The sequence below is a fragment of the Helianthus annuus genome, chromosome 15 (assembly GCF_002127325.2).
Source record: "Helianthus annuus cultivar XRQ/B chromosome 15, HanXRQr2.0-SUNRISE, whole genome shotgun sequence".
Classification (NCBI taxonomy): domain Eukaryota; kingdom Viridiplantae; phylum Streptophyta; class Magnoliopsida; order Asterales; family Asteraceae; genus Helianthus; species Helianthus annuus.
In genome coordinates, this window is record NC_035447.2 from 52,967,965 (window position 1) to 52,987,327 (window position 19,363).

Genomic DNA, 19,363 nt, shown 5'->3' on the forward strand with positions numbered 1-19,363 from the left:
ATTAGTTTATTATTATGATTTTTTTCAAAGGAAACTTTGAAAACAGATGAGGAAGAAATGTTCAAAGATGGATATTTCAACCAATGCCTAGTACTCCAATATATAGTGAAAGATTTATGATCATATTATCATAGTCCTATCGCGTGTGCACTTTGAACATGAGGGCGACGACTTGCTGATGCCATTTAATTCAAGGATACAAAGTAATTGCAATTGATTAATACTATGAACCAATGCTGGTGTGTAAAGGAATCTTAAATGTTTTAATTATTATATCCATAAGCCATATATTTAATATTTTGAGTGAAACAGTCCAAGTCAACTTTTAAGTTTATCTGATTGCCATGATTATAATTTGTGGGAATATGCTAATTTGAGCATATGCAGAAGCAAAAGCATGATATTAATAGTTTCACAACTCCTTTTCTATTTCTTTATCATTCCTCCTCTCTCATATGGAGCTGATACCTTAAATGCAAATCAATCTATCTCTGGGAACCAGACACTTGTTTCTCTTGATGGAAATTTTGAAATGGGCTTCTTTAAACCAGGTAAGTCTCCCAACTATTACATAGGAATTTGGTACAAAAAAGTCAGCACAAGAACAATAGTCTGGGTAGCAAATAGAGAAACACGTATCTCTGATAGTTCTTCTAAACTGAAAATAATGGATGGTAACTTAGTACTTTTAGATGAGTCAAACATCCAAATTTGGTCAACAAACATTATTTCTACTACTACACCTGCATCAGTAGTTCTTCATGATGATGGTAATTTAGTTTTAAGATATGGATCAAATATTTCAAGCCCGCCAATCTGGCAAAGTTTTGATCATCCAACTCATACTCTCTTGCCCCGGTATGAAGTTACTATACAACAAGCATACGAATACGAAGCAGGTTATTAGTTCATGGAAAACTATAGAAAATCCTGCGCCGGGACCCTTTTCCTTAGAGATTGACCAAGATCGAAAGCAGTTTGTAGTCATGTGGAATAGATCTGTACAGTATTGGACAAGTGGTAGTTGGGATGGTCAAATCTTTAGTTTAATACCTGAAATGAGATTGAATTATATCTATAAATTCAGCTATGTAGACAATGGAAACGAGAGTTATTTCACTTATTATATATCCGATTCTTCAATAATTTCTAGATTAATTTTAGATGTCTCGGGGCAGATTCAGCAGATGTCATGGTTCGAAAGCAACAGGCAGTGGACTTTGTTTTGGTCTCAACCACATGAAGTTTGTGATATTTACGGCGGGTGTGGTCCATTTGGTGTTTGCAATTCATAGATGTTGCCGTCTTGCAATTGCTTGACTGGTTTCGAGCCTAGATCACCAAGTGATTGGAATCTAGGAAGTTTCTCTGATGGGTGTGTGAGAAAAAGTGTATTGAACTGTAGTTTTAAGATAAAGAAGCCAATGTTCGTCTTAAGTTATTTCAAAGAGATCTCACTGTCTGCATTTCCTGAAAATGAAGGCCAGCAATTAGATGAATCAGAATGCAGCAATGCGTGCTTGAATTATTGCCTTTGCAACGCGTATACTTTTATCTCCAGTATATGTCTGCATTGGAATCGCGAAAGCTTGAATAACATATCACTAGAGCTTTTGTCAAATGTAACATATCCAGACAAGATCTACATCAAGTTTCTTCATCTGATAACCGTAAAAACAATACCAAAGTGCTAATTGCAGGGATCGTTTCAGGATGTTTGGGTCTTGTGTTTTTTTGCAGCATTGGTGTTATACTCTACAAAAGGATGAAAACACAAGGTAAATTAATAGTATCTTGTATATTTAGGCAATTGATTTGATTATTATTGTATAGATATCTCCATGATTATAGGAGACCTAGTTTGTATTTACTTTGTATTATAAATTATGAAGAGATCAATGAGAAGGATCAAGTTGAGTAAACCTCTTACATGGTATCAGAGCTTTTTCGATCCCCTCCCCTAAACCCTATCTCCGCCACCGCCGGCTGCCTCTAAACTGCCATCGGCTCCTCCCTCCTACTTCCTCTTCCTTTCTTCTCTACCTATGGAGTCTAAACTTCACCCTGCCCTTACCGTTTCTAACATCAAAAAGCAGGTTCCCATTATCCTGGAAAAAGACTCAACACATTATACCACCTGGAAAACCCTCTTCAAGGTGCACTGTCAAATATATGAAGTGCTTGATCACTTGTCTCCTAAACAACCTGTTCTCAAACCTGCTGCCGAATCATCTAATGAGGCCGCCGCCGCCAAAGCCGGGGCCGCCGCCCGTGCGGCTGAGAACTTATGGAACCAACTGGACACTGTGGTTCTCCAGTGGTTATACGCCACCATCTCTGCGCCTCTTCTACACATTATCTTGCAACCGGGTCAGACCGCCCATGCCGCTTGATCCGCAGTTGAAAGTGAATTTAATGACAACAAAAAATACGCGTGCCATCTTTCTCGGCCAGTAATTCGCTAATATGTCTCTCGAGAACTTCTCCAACATGGCCGATTATTGTCAGCATGCGAAGCACCTAGCCGAACAACTCAAGAGTGTCGGGTCTCCGGTTGATGACCGGATGTTGGTCATCAAAATTCTCACTGGTCTTACTGAACAATATGATAGCATCTCCACAGTGCTTCAAAACCGAGACCCCTTACCGGATTTCAACGAGGTTCGGTCACGGTTGAACATGGAGGAACAAAAGAAGAAACGGCAGGCCACTCGGGGTTCTCAGGCTGTCGCCACTGCTCTTGCCACTACCACCGCCACCTCGTCCAACGGCGCATCCTAACAACCCGCTTTCTTTCAGCCATCCGACACGGGGCGTGGCCGGAGTCGCGGCGGACGTGGCCGCTGCAGATCCTACTTGGGTCGTGGCTCCAACCGGTACAACAACCAGCAACAAACACCGGCCCATCCATACATTGTTTTTCCGAATAAATGGACCGCCTCCCAATGGCCAAGCTACTCAACTCCAACAATTCGGCCTAACCCCCATGTCCGTACCCCTCACGACCCAATCCTCCATCCTCTCAAGGCATCTTGGGCCCAAGACCGGATCAAGCGCATCAAGCCAGTTATTCTCCCACCAACATCGAACAGGCCCTCTACTCCTTGGCACTCAATCAGTCGGACCATGGGGTGATGGATACAGGAGCTACATCTCACTCGACTAATGAGCAAGGTATATACTCCCCGTCTAATTTTAATAGGTGCACTAATAAAAACATAATTGTTGGTAATGGCATGACTATCCCTGTTTTGGCACAAGGCAACCAGGTCCTTCCCCCTCCCTATCCACCACTTAAACTTAACAATGTCTTGTTTGCACCCAACTTAATCAAAAACCTTATTTCTGTTCGTCGTCTAACCACCGATAACTTAGTTTCTATTGAATTTGATCCTTGTGGTTTTCTTGTGAAGGATCTCAAAACTCAGGCACCTATCCTACGATGCAATAGCACAGGCGATCTTTATCCTTTGACAGCACCTCTTCCCCTTCAACTTACCTCATCTTCTGCTTTTGCGGTTGTGTCTCAAGATCGCTGGCATCAACGCTTGGGTCATCCTTGCAAACAGTTGTTACAGTCTTTGAAACTATCTTCTTTTGTTGATTTTGGAAAATTTAATAAAACACTTTGTCAATCTTACGTTTTTGGTAAAAGTGTTAAGTTGCCATTTTATGATTCTATTAATTGTACTCGTTCAGCTTTTGACATTGTTCACAGTGACCTATGGACATCACCCGTACTTAGCACGGGTGGTCACAAATATTACATCCTTTTCTTGGACGATTTTACCAACTTCTTGTGGACTTTCCCCATCCCCACTAAGTCCCAAGTGTTTCAAACATTTACCACTCTCCACAATTTAGTCAACACCCAATTTGAACGTAAAATCAAACATTTCCAATGTGACAATGGCAAAGAATATGCAAACCAAAACTTCTACAATTTTTGTAATCATAATGGCATGCAATTCCGTTTTTCTTGTCCTTACACGTCTTCCCAAAATGGTAAAGCGGAATGTAAAATCCGCACCATTAATAACATGGTTCGTTCAGTTTTAGCCCAAGCCTCCCTTCCCCCTAATATAGGGCATCATGCCCTCGAAACTGGCACCTATCTTTTGAACATTCTACCAAGCTAAACTCACCACTTTAAATCCCCTACGACCTTGCTTTATAACTGTCTACCAGAATACGACCATCTTCGTGTTTTCGGTTGCTTATGTTACCCTCTAACCCCTTCCACATCCATATACAAACTTGACTACCGGTCCCACCCGTGCGTTTTTCTTGGTTATCCCTCCAACCATCGTGGTTACAAGTGTCTCGATCTTACGCATCAACTAATTATTTCACGCCACGTTCACTTCGAAGAGTCTCTCTTTCCTTACACCATACAATCCCCCTCTAAGCCGACCTCCTACGACTTTCTTAACCCGAACATTAATCCCTTAGTGTGGGACTATCTACACAAGTCGCACAAATCCATAACCCCTAACCCACCCATCACTCCACCTACCGATGCCTCACCCATTTCGCCTACACCTATCGGCCCATCTCACACTACCCAACCCACCACTCAAGCCCAGCCTTCGGCCCACATTCCACATCATACCCCTAATCAAGCCCAGCCTATCGGCCCACATCATACCCCTACCCCAGCCCAGCCTTCGTCCGCCCCCACCTAACCCACTGTTGCCACTCCCCAACTAAGCCCAACCCAACCCGTCTCCATCCCAACAGCCCAAATAAACCCGCCCAACCCGCCACACTCACCTATTCATCAAACCGAGCCCAACCCGCCACACTCACCCGTTCATCAGATCGAGCCCCACCCCGCCCAAACCGTTCCTGATCAGCCTACCCCACCCCCTCTCATCACTCGCACAATTCATACTGGTTCTATGAGTGGTATTGTTAAACCCAAACAGATATTTACCCTTCACCTCTGATATTGTACCTATCCCCAAGAGTCCTCAGGTTGCCTTGTCCACTCCAGAGTGGTATAATGCCATGTCCCATGAATTTAGTGCACTTCTTAAAAACAAGACCTGGGAGCTTGTACCCGGAACACCTGACATGAACATTATACGTAGCTTGTGGTTATTTAAACATAACTTTCGGTCTAACGGTACTTTAGAACGATACAAAGCTCGTTTGGTATGTGATGGTCGTAAGCAGCAGCTGGGGGTTGATTGTGGCGATACGTTTACCCCCGTTGCTAAACCCTCTACTATTCGGCTGGTTCTTTCACTTGCATTGTCCAAGTCGTGGCAAATTCATCAGCTGGATGTCACTAATGCCTTTTTACATGGCAATTTAGAAGAAACAGTTTATATGCATCAACCCATGGGGTTTCGGCACCGTGACTTTCCTGATCATGCTTGCCTGCTACGGAAGTCCTTATACGGTCTCAAACAGGCACCACGAGCATGGTACCAGCGGTTCACCGACTTTGTCACTTTACAGGGGTTTCGCCAAAGCAAATCTGACAACTCTCTTTTCCTTTATCACCATGGTCATGAGATTGCTGATCTTCTCATTTATGTGGATGACATTATTCTTACCACGTCCTCCGAGGATCTTCGTAAACGCTTGCTTCACAAGTTGTCCGGTGAATTTGCTATGAAAGACTTGGGGCCACTTTCTTATTTCCTGGGTATACAGGTAACTCGGGAAGGTGATACTATGTTTTTATCTCAGCAGGCTTATGTTCGAGACATTCTCCATCGGGCATCTATGGACTCCTACAAACCGGTTGCTACTACTGTTGATACGCAATCCAAATTATCTGCTCACCAGGGGCCGCTTCATGATGATCCTTCGACATTTCGTAGTCTTGCTGGTGCGTTACAGTACCTGACCATTACCCGACCAGACATATCTTACGTTGTTCAGCAGATTTGCATGCATATGCACGTACCTCGGATTGATCACTGGAACGCCTTGAAACACATCCTTCGATATCTTCAGGGCACGGCTCATTTTGGCCTTCATCCTGGACCTGTTTCCAGCATTCGTCTGATTGCTTACACTGACTGGGCTGGATGCCCAGATACTCGCCGGTCTACGTCCGGATATTGTGTTTATTTCGGTGACAATCATATTTCCTGGTCTTCCAAGCGGCAGTCCACTATTTCTCGCTCAAGTGCGGAAGCGGAATATCAGGTGTTGCTAATGTGGTTGCGGATATTTGTTGGTTGCGTAATCTTCTTCTCGAGCTCCATCATCCTCTTTCACGCGCTACGTTGGTTTATTGTGATAATGTCAGTGCCGTCTACCTCTCTGGTAATCATGTGCAACATCAGCACACTAAGCACATTGAGCTCGACATTCACTTCGTTCATGAACTGGTGCAACGCGGTCACATTCGTGTGTTACATGTTCCTTCTCGCCATCAGATTGCCGATATATTCACCAAGGGTTTCCCGCGTGTTTTATTTGACGATTTTCGTTCCAGTCTCAACATCGGTCCTCCCGATGCTTCAACTGCGGGGGTGTAATAGTATCTTGTATATTTAGGCAATTGATTTGATTATTATTGTATAGATATCTCCATGATTATAGGAGATCTAGTTTGTATTTACTTTGTATTATAAATTATGAAGAGATCAATGAGAAGGATCAAGTTGAGTAAACCTCTTACATAAATGCTACAAATTAGTACCTTTTATCTACATATGTGCAGCATATATGATTCTTACTGAACACTGGCTATTAAAATCATAATTTATGTATTGTAGATCGAGGGGTACTAAGTGAAGAAGATAGAAAAGGTCTTGATGTACCATTTTTTGAATTTAAAAGAATATTATCTGCAACTGAGAACTTTTCACTTGCAAATAAACTTGGACAGGGGGGATTTGGTCCTGTTTACAAGGTGAGTTTAACTCTCGATTGTATTGGTTATTAGCAAATCTTATTGAGACCTGACCGGACCGTTTTATTGTTTTGAGCAGGGAACTTTCCCAGAAGGAGCAGAAATGGCGGTGAAGAGGTTGTCGAGTCAGTCTAAACAAGGTTTGAAGGAATTCAAGAATGAGGTGCTATTAATTGCCAAACTCCAACATCGTAATCTTATTAGGCTCTTGGGATACAGCATGAAGAATCATGAAATGATACTACTCTATGAATACATGCCTAATAAAAGCTTGGACCACTTCATATTTGATAAGCCTCTCAATCTTTAACTTTTATTTCAAGTACTTTTTTTGTGAATAATCTTAAATTTGTTTTGACGATACTTTTGCAAGATAGGAAGCTTTGTATGCGTCTTGATTGGGCGTTACGCTTTGATATTATTATGGGAATTGCTCGAGGACTTCTCTATCTTCACCAAGATTCACGGTTGAGGATTATTCACAGAGATTTAAAAGCAAGCAACGTGTTATTAGACGAGTATATGAATCCCAAGATATCTGACTTTGGTTTGGCAAAGATAGTTAAAGGCAGAGATACAAACGACCATCCCACATGAGTTGTTGGAACTTAGTATGTACATTTCACATTCGTTAAAATCTAGTTCTAGTTTTTCACATTTAGAACCTTATGTTCTTCTAATGCAGCGGCTATATGGCTCCAGAATACGCGCTAAATGGGTTCTTCTCAATAAAATCAGATGTATTTAGCTTTGGAGTAGTTGTGCTTGAGATGATTAGTGGAAAAAGAAACACGGGTTATTATCATAATAAAGAAGCCTTTAGCCTTATATCCTATGTGAGTGAGTTCCTAAAGATTACCGTAAACTAGGGGTGTTAACAACCCGAGCCGTGTCAGAGCTCGTCTAAGCTCAAGCTTGGCTCGTCTAACTTACGAAGCTCAAGCTCTATGTTTGAAGCTCGAGCTTGGCTCACGAACCTACACGAGCTCAGGCCAAACCCGTTTAATAAACGAGCGAATATTTAAGCTTGAGCTTGTTTAAGGTTGGATTGAATCAAGTTTTTAGCGAGCCGGTCTCAAGTAGCTCATGAGCGCCTTGGCTTGTTTACACCCCCCCCCCCCCCCCGTGAAAACAAATCTTTTTATAGCTTTTCATTTAAGCCTTGATGCATTTCAGGCTTGGAGCTTGTGGAGAGAGCAAAAGCCATTAGATTTACTAGATCCAGCATTAGCCGAATCATGCAATTCGATTGAAGTGTTGAGATGTACGATTATCGGGCTGCTGTGTGTTCAAGAAGACCCTCAAGACCGGCCAACCATGACTGGTGTGCTTGGTATGTTGGGGATGGATATTGAAAGCCTTCCAGATCCTAAAGAACCCGCTTTTGTTTCTAAAACACGCGTTCGTAGTTTGCCATCATATGTGAGTGAATCAGAGATCAATCAGTTGACAATTACTGAGGTAGAAGGATGGTAAAGAAAGGATGGTAAATCAAGATATTTTAGATAATATATTTTGGATGAAATCTGCATATATTCTTCTTTCAACAACCATTGTTAATTCTGAATAACTAACTGCAAACAGTAATAGGATTTTAAGCAACTATGCCATGTATGTAGTATTTACTATTTTAACTTTATAGTAATGGGATTATGTATTGAAGCTAGTCAATTTGCTTCTGCTTTGTTTTATCACATATGGACAATACAAGCATACGACATCCAAAGTGTCATGGTTGGTGGTAACTGGTAAGCATGGCAAAATGGACACATCAAGTAACGGGTTCAGGTTAAAATATTTCGTTTAAAAAAAATCAATTTGGTTCGGGTTTTCAAAAAATTGGTTTGGCTTGGATCATGCCGTTATAAGGGAAAAAAATATCGAATGACTTGTTAATTATCCTTCATTCTTTTCCCTGTTTATATATTTTCATAAACAACAAATATATACTTATCACTCCTTGTTTTCATTCTTCTTACAATGGTTTGGTTAAATCGATAAATGACATATTTAAGAAATTAAAAGTAGAAGGTAAAGCAGGCGGATTTTATTAATAATCACACCGTTTCCTCATGGGATAGGTGCGCCAATGCCCCCATCCCACTGTTCGGCCATGTTGGCCCGTGTGTGTTCAGCGTAAGAGATGCTCTAAGAAATGACGAAAAAGTAATACTGAAAATCAAAGTAATAAAATCCTTTTTCAATGTGATTCTAAATTCTTGATAAATCTTGGTTTAGATTATTGGTTGCTCATAATCAAGGTTTGTTTAAGGTCTTAAAACCAAGATTGTAGATCGAAGGATCACATCAGGATCAGAAGATCGCACCCAAATGTGCTACGTAATCCCGTGGTAGCTCTACCTTTGCTTAAAAAAAGCCGTCACGATCTAACAATGCTAGAAAACTGCCCTTGAATTAAATGCAGGTAATAAATGATAATGTACATCAACTCATCAAGTAGCATTCCAGTAGTCTTAACTCTTAATGTCACTTGTTTTGGGCCTACAAAAATATGAAGTTAGTTGACAACGGCGATTCTAAGCCACACAAAAACTGAAAACGTGAAATTTCACCAAGCCCACAACGTGCCCAAATAGAGTATTATAAATGTTATGTACTAATGTGGATACTAGTAACTTAACGTAAAGAAAGTCTCCAATAAATGCAATAAAAACATTTGGTACAAGTAATGTGATAAATAAATGTGATTTTAAGTGTCAGGCTCAGAGCCCATAAAACTTTGGCCCTTAGATTTTATTGGGTTAGCTCACTTCAGATTACGTACGCTTTTAATTAAAAGATTACGTACACTTTTGAATAAAAAAATGAACATCAATTCCTACAATTTTCTAGAATAAAGAAGAGAACACAATTTGGACTCTAAATGGTTCGAACTTTCAACTTTTGATTATTGAACAATTTATCACCAGGATAACTAGTATCGAAATTCCGTTAGTCATATCAATCCCTAGGATTTTTTAGAATAAATAGGACACAATTTGCACTCCATATGGTATATGGTTTGAACTTTCAACTTTTGATTATAGAATACACCGTTTACCACTAGAATTTCCCATAAAGACACTTTTAATAATAACTAGCAGGATTTCCCTTAAAGACACTTTTAATAATAACTAGTATATATATTTCGTTAGTTTTGCTTTCAAAGTTGTTTTGAAGTCGGTTTTAATACAGGTTGCCGTGCTATGTTATTAGTCATATAGATGCTTCTTGTCAATCTCACTCGTGGAAACATTAAAATGCAACAAGATTTGATTCTACGATCAAAAATGAATTAAGATTAAAGTGCAATTTGTCGTCTGGTGGTTTGGTCCAGATTGCCTGATAAAACTTATTTTCCACTTTTTGCCAGATGAAACCCTGAGGTGGGTAATCCATCACACCCTACCACAACACTGTTATTAGTTGTCTAAAACCCATGTGAAAAGATAGTCTTAGCCCTTTACTATTGCAATATGCCACCCAGTGGTTTTTACACTATCCTATATGCAACTCAATGGAAATTAAAAACAACCAGATTGACTTTAATTAGTCAACGATTTTAACATCATTTCAAAATTCTTTGACTTTAATATGTCAAACCGATTATGTCTCCATCTGCAACATGCATGAACAAACATATGTTAAATCGATTGTGTCGTGACCACCACCATGAATAAGTGATTGACCCGCACTACCCAAAATCAAGGGATCCTAAACCATCATCATCAAAAACATGCATACTACAATTGTACAGTACCACTGTGGGCATTCCAATTAGGCACCAAAACTGAATACAAGTGATCATCATCAGTTGTGCATACTACCACCTAATTATATACAGACTTTAATTAAATATATCATGAATTGTGCATACTATAATCCTGCACATCAAACAAGAATTGTTTGACATGAACTGTACGACATCGAAAGAACTATGATCAAAACCTGAATTATGAAAACTTTAATTATACATATCACGTACAAAAACACATTGAAAGTTGCATAGTTATACATATCATGAACAAATACACATCCACAGATGCATATCAAAAATTAATTATATATAGATATAATGAAACATAGTTACTTGCATAATTATACATATGAAAAGTTAATCAAACCACATAGTACCAAACCTAATGTTGCAAAAATTATACATATCAAAACTTAGTACCTAATACTTAAACCATAATCAAAAGAAAAGAACAACTCTAGTCTTGGTGAAGGTGGTTCTGTGATGGTGGTGGTGAGGGTAGACCGGGGATGGTGGTGGTGATGGCATTGTTGTGGTGACGATGGTGGAAACGGTGATGGTGACGGCGGTGGTGATAGCGGTGATCTGGTGGTGGCGGTGGGAAGACGACACAAAGGTTGAACGCGAAATCGTTCAACCACCTCAAAACAACCGTGACCCGTACCGCCGTGTGGTGATTCTAGGTCTCCAACACCTGCAATCCGGCTACATTGTACAAGGAAAGTGAAATAAAGCTAATGAGGTGTGTGAACGACATGATTTCAGTACTAAGAAAGTGAAATAGAGGTTTGGGAATCGTACCTATGATCGATTCAGTCTCCATTTGCACATTGAATTACATTGATCCGACGGTGGTGTGTGTGAATGCGATGAGAGGATGAAGATGAGTGTGTGAGTAATCTAAGGGTGTTAGAATGTGAAGGGGAGAAGATAAGGGTGCTCCTAAGGTGTGGTCCATAAGATTCATCGATGAAATGACTTCCATACCCCTAAAAGTAACAGTCAACCTAACGGTTGACTAATGGTCTGTGGCAGGGTGTGATGGATTACCCACCTTAAGGTATTTCATCTGGCAAAAAGTGAAAGATAGGGTTTCAACAGAAAATCTTGACCAAACCACAAGATAGCAAATTGCACTCTACTCAAGAATTAATCAAGGTTAACAAAGATTAACATGGTCAACCTTGCAAAATGTAGTTTCACCTAATTCTTGCAAAATGTAGTTTCACCTAATTCTCTTTATACTATTATTTTTTATATCTTGTAGATATTTTGGAAAAAAAAAGAAGTAAAAGCAGTTTAACAAAGAGTTATTAGATTTTATCACTCCTAACTGTTGGGTATTGGCCGCTGCAACTCACAACTATCACTTTGATTTCTACCACTCCCAACTTAACACTTTGTATGTTGTGTCACTCCGGAGTTAACCAGCCCACTAACTAAGTTAGCTTTTTATCCTACGTGGCAAGATGACATGGCACACTGGTATGTGAGATAAAAAGTTTAAGCTTCATATCGAATCAACCACTAAACTAGAGGGGCATGTTTTACAAAATCCTTTACTTCACCACAAATACCTAATTCCATTTATTCAGTAGCTGCTAAACACAAATATCTCCACCCTGCTTTTGATCAATCAATGCCACCATGTCATTAAGCCTAAGTCCGGCAACACGCAGCGCCGCCGTCGTCTCAAGGACTAACGTCCCATTAGGGACCATTTTTTCCGGCGATTAGACATGTTTGATTAGGTTTAAACGCGCCTTCGATGGCTTTTTAAGTGTCATAATCTTTGATTCATTCACGACGCATTAGCATGGAGGTGATGGAGTTGACAGTGGCGATTGGAGATGGAGGTGTAGGGGACGCTGTATATGACGTCGTATGAGGTAGAGTAAGGGATGGAGACGATGATGGAATGATGGTTATGCCAAAAAAAAAAAAAAAAAAAAAAAAAAAAAAAAAAAAAAAAAAAACCTCTTTTTTGGTTCTTACTCTCAGTTTCAAATATATCTAAAAGCTACTTTGAACTTTACTTAATTTCCATAATAGTTGTACACTGACGAAGGTAGGTTTGTTTATCAATACTTGAAATTGATTTGGGAAAATCTGATATCGTTATTGTGTTATATGAGGTTCCATTTCTATAGTGGGTCAACTCCGGCAACATGAAATGCCCATACGCCCACCAATTCTCAAACCTGCCTTCATCAATTTAGAACCAACTATCAGACAACTTTCAAGTGGCGGCAGTTTGAAGATGGCCGAAGATAGGATGGGTTGGAGATAATAGGCTAGCAGGCGACCAAAAGCGAGTGTTTTCGAATTTCGATATGTGTGGTGGTGTTGGTTCCTCAGATCGATGTCTTGGATTGATATAGATTAGGGCTTGATCGGTTGCGAGTGAATGATCTTGTGGTTTATGAAACAATGAAGGGTCTTGAATAAGTGTAAGGGTTATAATTGATCTGATTTCGTTTCATCTTGTCACGTTGGATAAAATAGCCATGTAGGATAAAAAAACTAACTTAGCTAGTGGCTGGTTAACTCTAGAGTGACACAAGTCAAAGTGATAGTTGAAAGTAGCAGCGGTCAATACACAATAGTTGACAATGATAAAATCCAATATCCCTTTAATAAATTTCGAAAATTTGGTATGGATGTGGATAAATTCACTTGAGTAAACACACGTGTTGCTTTATTGCATCGTTAGTTAGTTTTTCCGAACACACATGGTTTTTATACTATCTCTTGAATTATATTTTTTTCCATAATTTTATATTCAAGTTTGTAATTTGTACAAAAGAAGATGAAAAAATATATACTTACACATATAGGGTAATGTTAGACAAAAAACCCTCAAAATTTTAGAAAACTCTGGAAACTCAAATCTCCCCCCATTTTTACCCAATCTCCTGATATTTTTTTTTTTTTTGAAAAAAATAACACATGTAATATACATGTTTTAAAGTGTTTTGGGCCAAAAAAAACAAAAAAGCGCCGAAGGGATGTTTTTTAAAAAAATAAACAAATTTCAGCAATGTCCGGTTGCCTAACATGTGTTAGGCACAAAAGACAGAAACTTGCTGATTTTTTTTTATTTTTTTAAAAACATTCCTTCGGCGCTTTTTCGATTTTTTTGGTCCAAAACTCTTAAAAACATGTACATTACATGTGTTATTTTTTTTCAAAAAAAAAATCGGGAGGTTGGGTTTTCTACGGTTTTCTATATATATAGGGTTTTCTATATAGCCTTACCCTACACATATATAAAATATATATAGCGCATTTAATACATAACCAATTTAAAAAAATAATTTACTAATTGCATAAATGTTTGTATATTTTGCCTTAACTATGATACATAATTCTTGTATTTTCAGTATTCAATCTATATAAAAAAGGATAGATCCACGGTACCCCTGACCGCGGAAGGGATCCCCCTTCCCAAGTTAGCGACCCAGTAACGCTACCTGCCGGTTAATACCCTACCGGGTGGGCATTTTGGTTGAACCAGGGCTCGAACCTGCCCACACCAGTTTGTAACAGGTGCTGGTGGCCACTGGGACACCCCAATCTATATAATACACGAGCTATTATGGTATTTAGTGTTACTAATTAACATAAGCCTGCTTTTTGTGATATCTTAAGTTAGTTGTGTGAACTGTATCATATAATTAAGAAAAAGTCAGTCGTATGAAGTATTTTATAGATTATATAATTTTATCATCTCTATTGTATAACCCGGTATGATACACCGATATATAACCTACTTTCTCTTGATAGGTTTGAATTAAAGACGTGCTTATTTATATATTTGATTTAATTATATAATATATTAGATATAACTTGTTAATGTATGTTTGGCATCAATTCTCTTACTTTTCTTTATAAAAATATTTTCACATGCTTACTTTCCGGTGTTTATGGCCATGGGTCCGCTGGTAATAAAAAATAAATTTGAAATCATCATAATCATAATTATATATTTATATCCATAAACCCAGTTAAAGTATTGATTATCAGGTAATAAAAAATAAATTTGAAATCATCATAATCATAATTATATATTTATATCCATAAACCTAGTTAAAGTATTGATTATCAAGTTGCTTTAATATATACTTTTTCTTTTCCGTTTTTTTATAAAGCATGATATTTCCAGAAATACATCCTTTAAATTTAGCTGTTTATTTGAAACAATCATTTATAACAATCATAAATCAGGAATAGCATTTATATTTTTATAACTTATAACATAGATTATTAAAATTTTCTTTCAATAAAATAGAAAAACAATAAGATTTAAAGGAGCAAGCGTACCAGTTTCTACCACAACGTTATGCCACGTTATCTATGGGCTACGGAATCAGATTATCTATCTTAAAATCTAAAGTCAGTAACATTCACTGTAATGGTCCCTTTTTTACGATCCTTACGTTTTCCTCTTTTGTTTGCCAAGGTCCCCTCCTCCTACCTTTGCTTATATGCCATTTATTTAATAATATTCAATTTACAATTTTGCATATATTTGAATACGTAATAATTTATCTACTGATATAAACCAAATGGAATTATCTATTAGATTGCAAGTGATTGTATTGAATCTTCTGGAAAAATCAATCACCAAATAATAATATACAAGAGTATTATATAATACAAGCAGTTACAAGGTGTTAATACAAGCGGTTACAAGGTGTTAACTGCCAAGGCAGTTACAAGGGGAAAACGTATATCTGGTTTTATAACACTCCCCCTCAGATATACATACCGTTCGTTATACACTATTAACAACATTCTTCAGGATGATGTTAAATCGATACTTCAGGACCAATATGATAAACTGATACTGCAGGACCAGTTATGCTGCCTCGTTAAAAACCTTGTTAAGAAAACCCAATGGGACAAAACTTAGCCAAGGAAAAGAGTACAGCGTGTATAATGCTCCCCCTCAATTTAACTAATGTCTTTTAACCTACGAAGCCCGATCTTATGTGATAACTGCTCGAAACTGCTTCTAGGTAAAGACTTTGTAAACATGTCTGCTAGATTTTCCCTTGACTTGATCTGACGAACATCAATTTCCCCTTCTTTCTTCAAATCGTATGTTGAGAAAAACTTTGGTGAGATGTGCTTTGTTCGATCACCCTTGATGTAACCTTCTCTGATCTGGGCTATGCAAGCAACATTGTCTTCATAAATAATTGTCTGCTCCTTCTTGATCTGTTCTAGTCCGCATGCTTCTTGTATGTGATTAATCATTAATCTCAACCACACACATTCTCGACCAGCATCATATAGTGCTATTAGTTCGGCATGATTTGATGATGTTGCTGTAAATGTTTGCTTAGTTGACTTCCAAGAAATTGCTGTGCCACCGTATGTGAAAACATAACCTGTCTGAGATTTTGCTTTGTGAGGATCTGATAGGTATCCGGCATCAGCATACCCAACAAGCTGGGACTTTTGATCTTTCTGATAGAAAAGACCTAAGTCTTGTGTCCCGCAAATATACCGGAATATATGTTTTACACCATTCCAGTGTCTACGTGTTGGATTCGAACTGTATCTCGCTAGTACATGAACTGCAAATGCAATGTCAGGTCTAGTGTTATTTGCGAGATAATGTTAAGTCAGCAACACTTCCAAATGCCACTTCTTCCCGTCGCATCCGTCTTCAGGACAGGGCACCGATCGCGCTTAAGTACGGTACTTCCGGACCAAGTACTTCTTCGCCTTTTTCTTGAGGGCGATAAGGATCCTTGTGTGGATCTAGCGGTCGGATAACCATAGGTACGCTAAACGGATGTGCTTTATCCATGTTGAAACGTACTAACATCTTCTGGATGTAGTTTGATTGATGGACAAATGTACCATTGCACAGATACTCAAATTGTAGTCCGATGCATAATTTTGTCTTACCAAGATCTTTCATTTCAAATTCCTTCTTTAACAACTGAGCAGCTTTCTCTATCTCTTCAGGAGATCCGATGATGTTAATATCATCAACATAGACTGCTATTATAGTGAAATTTGAGAGTGATCTTTTAGTAAAGACACATGGACTAATTACATCAGACTTGTATCCTTCTTTTTCGAGATATTCACTAAGTTGATTGTACCACATACGGCCAGATTGTTTGAGACCATATAAAGATCTCTGGAGCTTTATAGAACACATATCTCGAGGTGTTGATTTTAATGCTTCAGGCAATTTTAATCCTTTAGGGATTTTCATGTAGATGTCATTTTCAAGTGTCCCGTATAAGTATGCAGTAACGACATCCATTAGTCTTATATGAAGTCCTTCAGAGATTGTGAGGCCGATTAGGAACCTAAGGGTTATCGCATCCACTACAGGGGAATACGTTTCCTCATAATCAACTCCTGGGATTTGGGAAAACCCTTGGGCTACAAGTCGAGCCTTATATCGTAAAATCTCATTCTTTTCATTTCTCTTTATTGCAAACACCCATTTATAACCTACTGGTTTGACGTCTATGGGCGTTCGGACTACAGGTCCGAAAACATGTCGCTTTTCAAGCGAACTTAAGTCGGCATTTATGGCTTCTTTCCATCTTGGCCAATCATTTCTGTGCATGCACTCTTCTAAAGTTTTAGGTACGTAATCATTTTCATTGATTACATCCGTTGCTATAGCATATGCGAATATATCATCAACACGTGTTTTATTCCGGTTCCAAATTGTACTATCTTGTACATAATTAATAGAGATCTCATTTTCGTTCGGTACCGGTGTTTCTTCTGAAACTTCATTTTCCTCTAGAATCATAATTGTCTCTTCTGGGACATTTACCTCTACCGGGGTTTCATTTATAACCTTTTGTGAGTTTTCACCAACTGCGTTACTTTGCTCTTTTCGTTTCCGTGGGTTTTTGTCTTTGGAACCGATTGGCCTCCCACGCTTTCGTTGTATAGTAATCGCTTCTGGGATTACTTCAATTCGAGCAGGTGCATTTGATGCTGGTACATGTGACTTTGTCACTCTATTCGTGTCTGTGAATGCATCGGGTAATTCATTCGCTATTCTTTGCAAATGTATAATCTTTTGGACTTCATATTCACATTGACCACTTCGGGGGTCGAGATTTGATAGCGATGATGCATTCCACGTTATTTCTTGTGTTACCAGTCTTTCTTTGTCCTTATCTCCCCCTAAGACTGGGAACATTGTTTCATCAAAATGACAGTCAGCATACCGTGCTGTAAACATGTCTCCCGTCATTGGTTCTAAGTATTTAATAATGGATGGGGAGTTAAAACCAATATAGATACCCAGTCTTCTTTGGGGTCCCATTGTAGTACGTTGTGGTGGCGGTATTGGTACGTATACCGCACAACAAAAAATTCTAAGGTGGGACAAACTTGGTTCTCGTCCGGAGACCAGTTGCAATGTGGAGTATTCATGATCAGCAGTTGGTCTCAATCTAATCAGTGCAGCGGCATGCAAAATAGCATGACCCCATGCAGAAGATGGTAGTTTGCATTTCATTAAGAGTGGTCTAGCGATTATTTGTAATCGTTTAATCAGAGATTCAGCTAAACCATTTTGTGTGTGAACATGAGGTACTGAATGTTCAACATTGATCCCAATTGACATACAATAGTCATTAAAAGCTTGAGATGTGAACCCTCCCGCATTATCCATCCGGATGTTTTTAATTTGATTATCCGGGAAATTTGCTCTCAATTGTATGATTTGAGCTAAATGTCGGGCAATTGCTACATTTCGAGTAGCTAAAAGGCTCACGTGTGACCACCTTGAGGATGCGTCAATTAAGACCAAGAAATAGCGAAATGGTCCACACGGAGGATGAATGGGCCCACAAATATCCCCTTGGATTCTGTCAAAAAATGATGGGGTTTCATGTATCAATTTAGTTTGTGAGGGTCGAGTTATAAGTTTGCCCAGAGAGCATGCTACACATGATAAGTCTTGTGGTAGCAAAACTTTTAAGTTTTTGAGAGGGTGCCCGGTTGCACTTTTGATTATTCGTCTCATCATTATGCTACCAGGGTGACCTAGACGGTCATGCCATATATTGAATGTGTCTTTATCTAATAGCTTTTGGTTACTCACCATGTATGATTCGATAGGGTTGATATTAGTACAATGTAATCCAGAGGACAAAGCTTCTAATTGTTCATCAATGGTTTCTTGGCCATTTTTGTTTGAAGTAATTTGAAGATATTCAATCTTATTTTTAGATATTGTTTTTAGGTGGTAACCGTTTTTTCGAATATCTTTAAAGCTAAGTAAATTTCTTCTGGATTTACTAGAATATAATGCATTATCAATAGGTAATTTGGTACCAGAAGATAATGTTATGTGTGCTCTGCCGGAGCCTTCGATAAGGTTACTGACACCAGATATCATACTAATCGGTGTCTCTGCCGGAGACAGCTCAGAGAAAAATTTCATATCTTTGAGAATAGTGTTAGTACTACCGCTATCTACCAGACATTCATCATCAATAATAGCTCTACTGGAGCTGGTATACATATTTCTTCTGGAAATAATAAAACATGTTAAATATAAGAAATTGCATGTTTGAGTATGATAAAAAAACATCATACAACTATGAATCGAACATCACTAGGTTTTAAATGAAACATAGTAATAGTTTCAACATTAAATAACGGGTCGCATTTACTGGTTTTGTAGACGGAGCTTGTTATTTTGCTCCACAACCAACAAACATGGTATT

General features: G+C 38.6%; 1 long non-coding RNA gene and 1 pseudogene across 1 annotated transcript; one reads left to right on the plus strand and one right to left on the minus strand.

The window, feature by feature from the left end:
- The first annotated feature begins 397 nt into the window (after positions 1 to 397).
- LOC110913712 lies at positions 398 to 8,353 on the plus strand (annotated as a pseudogene).
- A 2,567-nt stretch (positions 8,354 to 10,920) lies between these two features.
- LOC110909675 lies at positions 10,921 to 12,602 on the minus strand. Its single transcript, XR_002575530.2, has 2 exons — positions 11,436 to 12,602; positions 10,921 to 11,339 (listed from the first exon to the last, which is right to left on the minus strand). It is a non-coding gene; the product is annotated as an uncharacterized LOC110909675 (long non-coding RNA).
- Between the last annotated feature and the right edge of the window lie 6,761 nt (positions 12,603 to 19,363).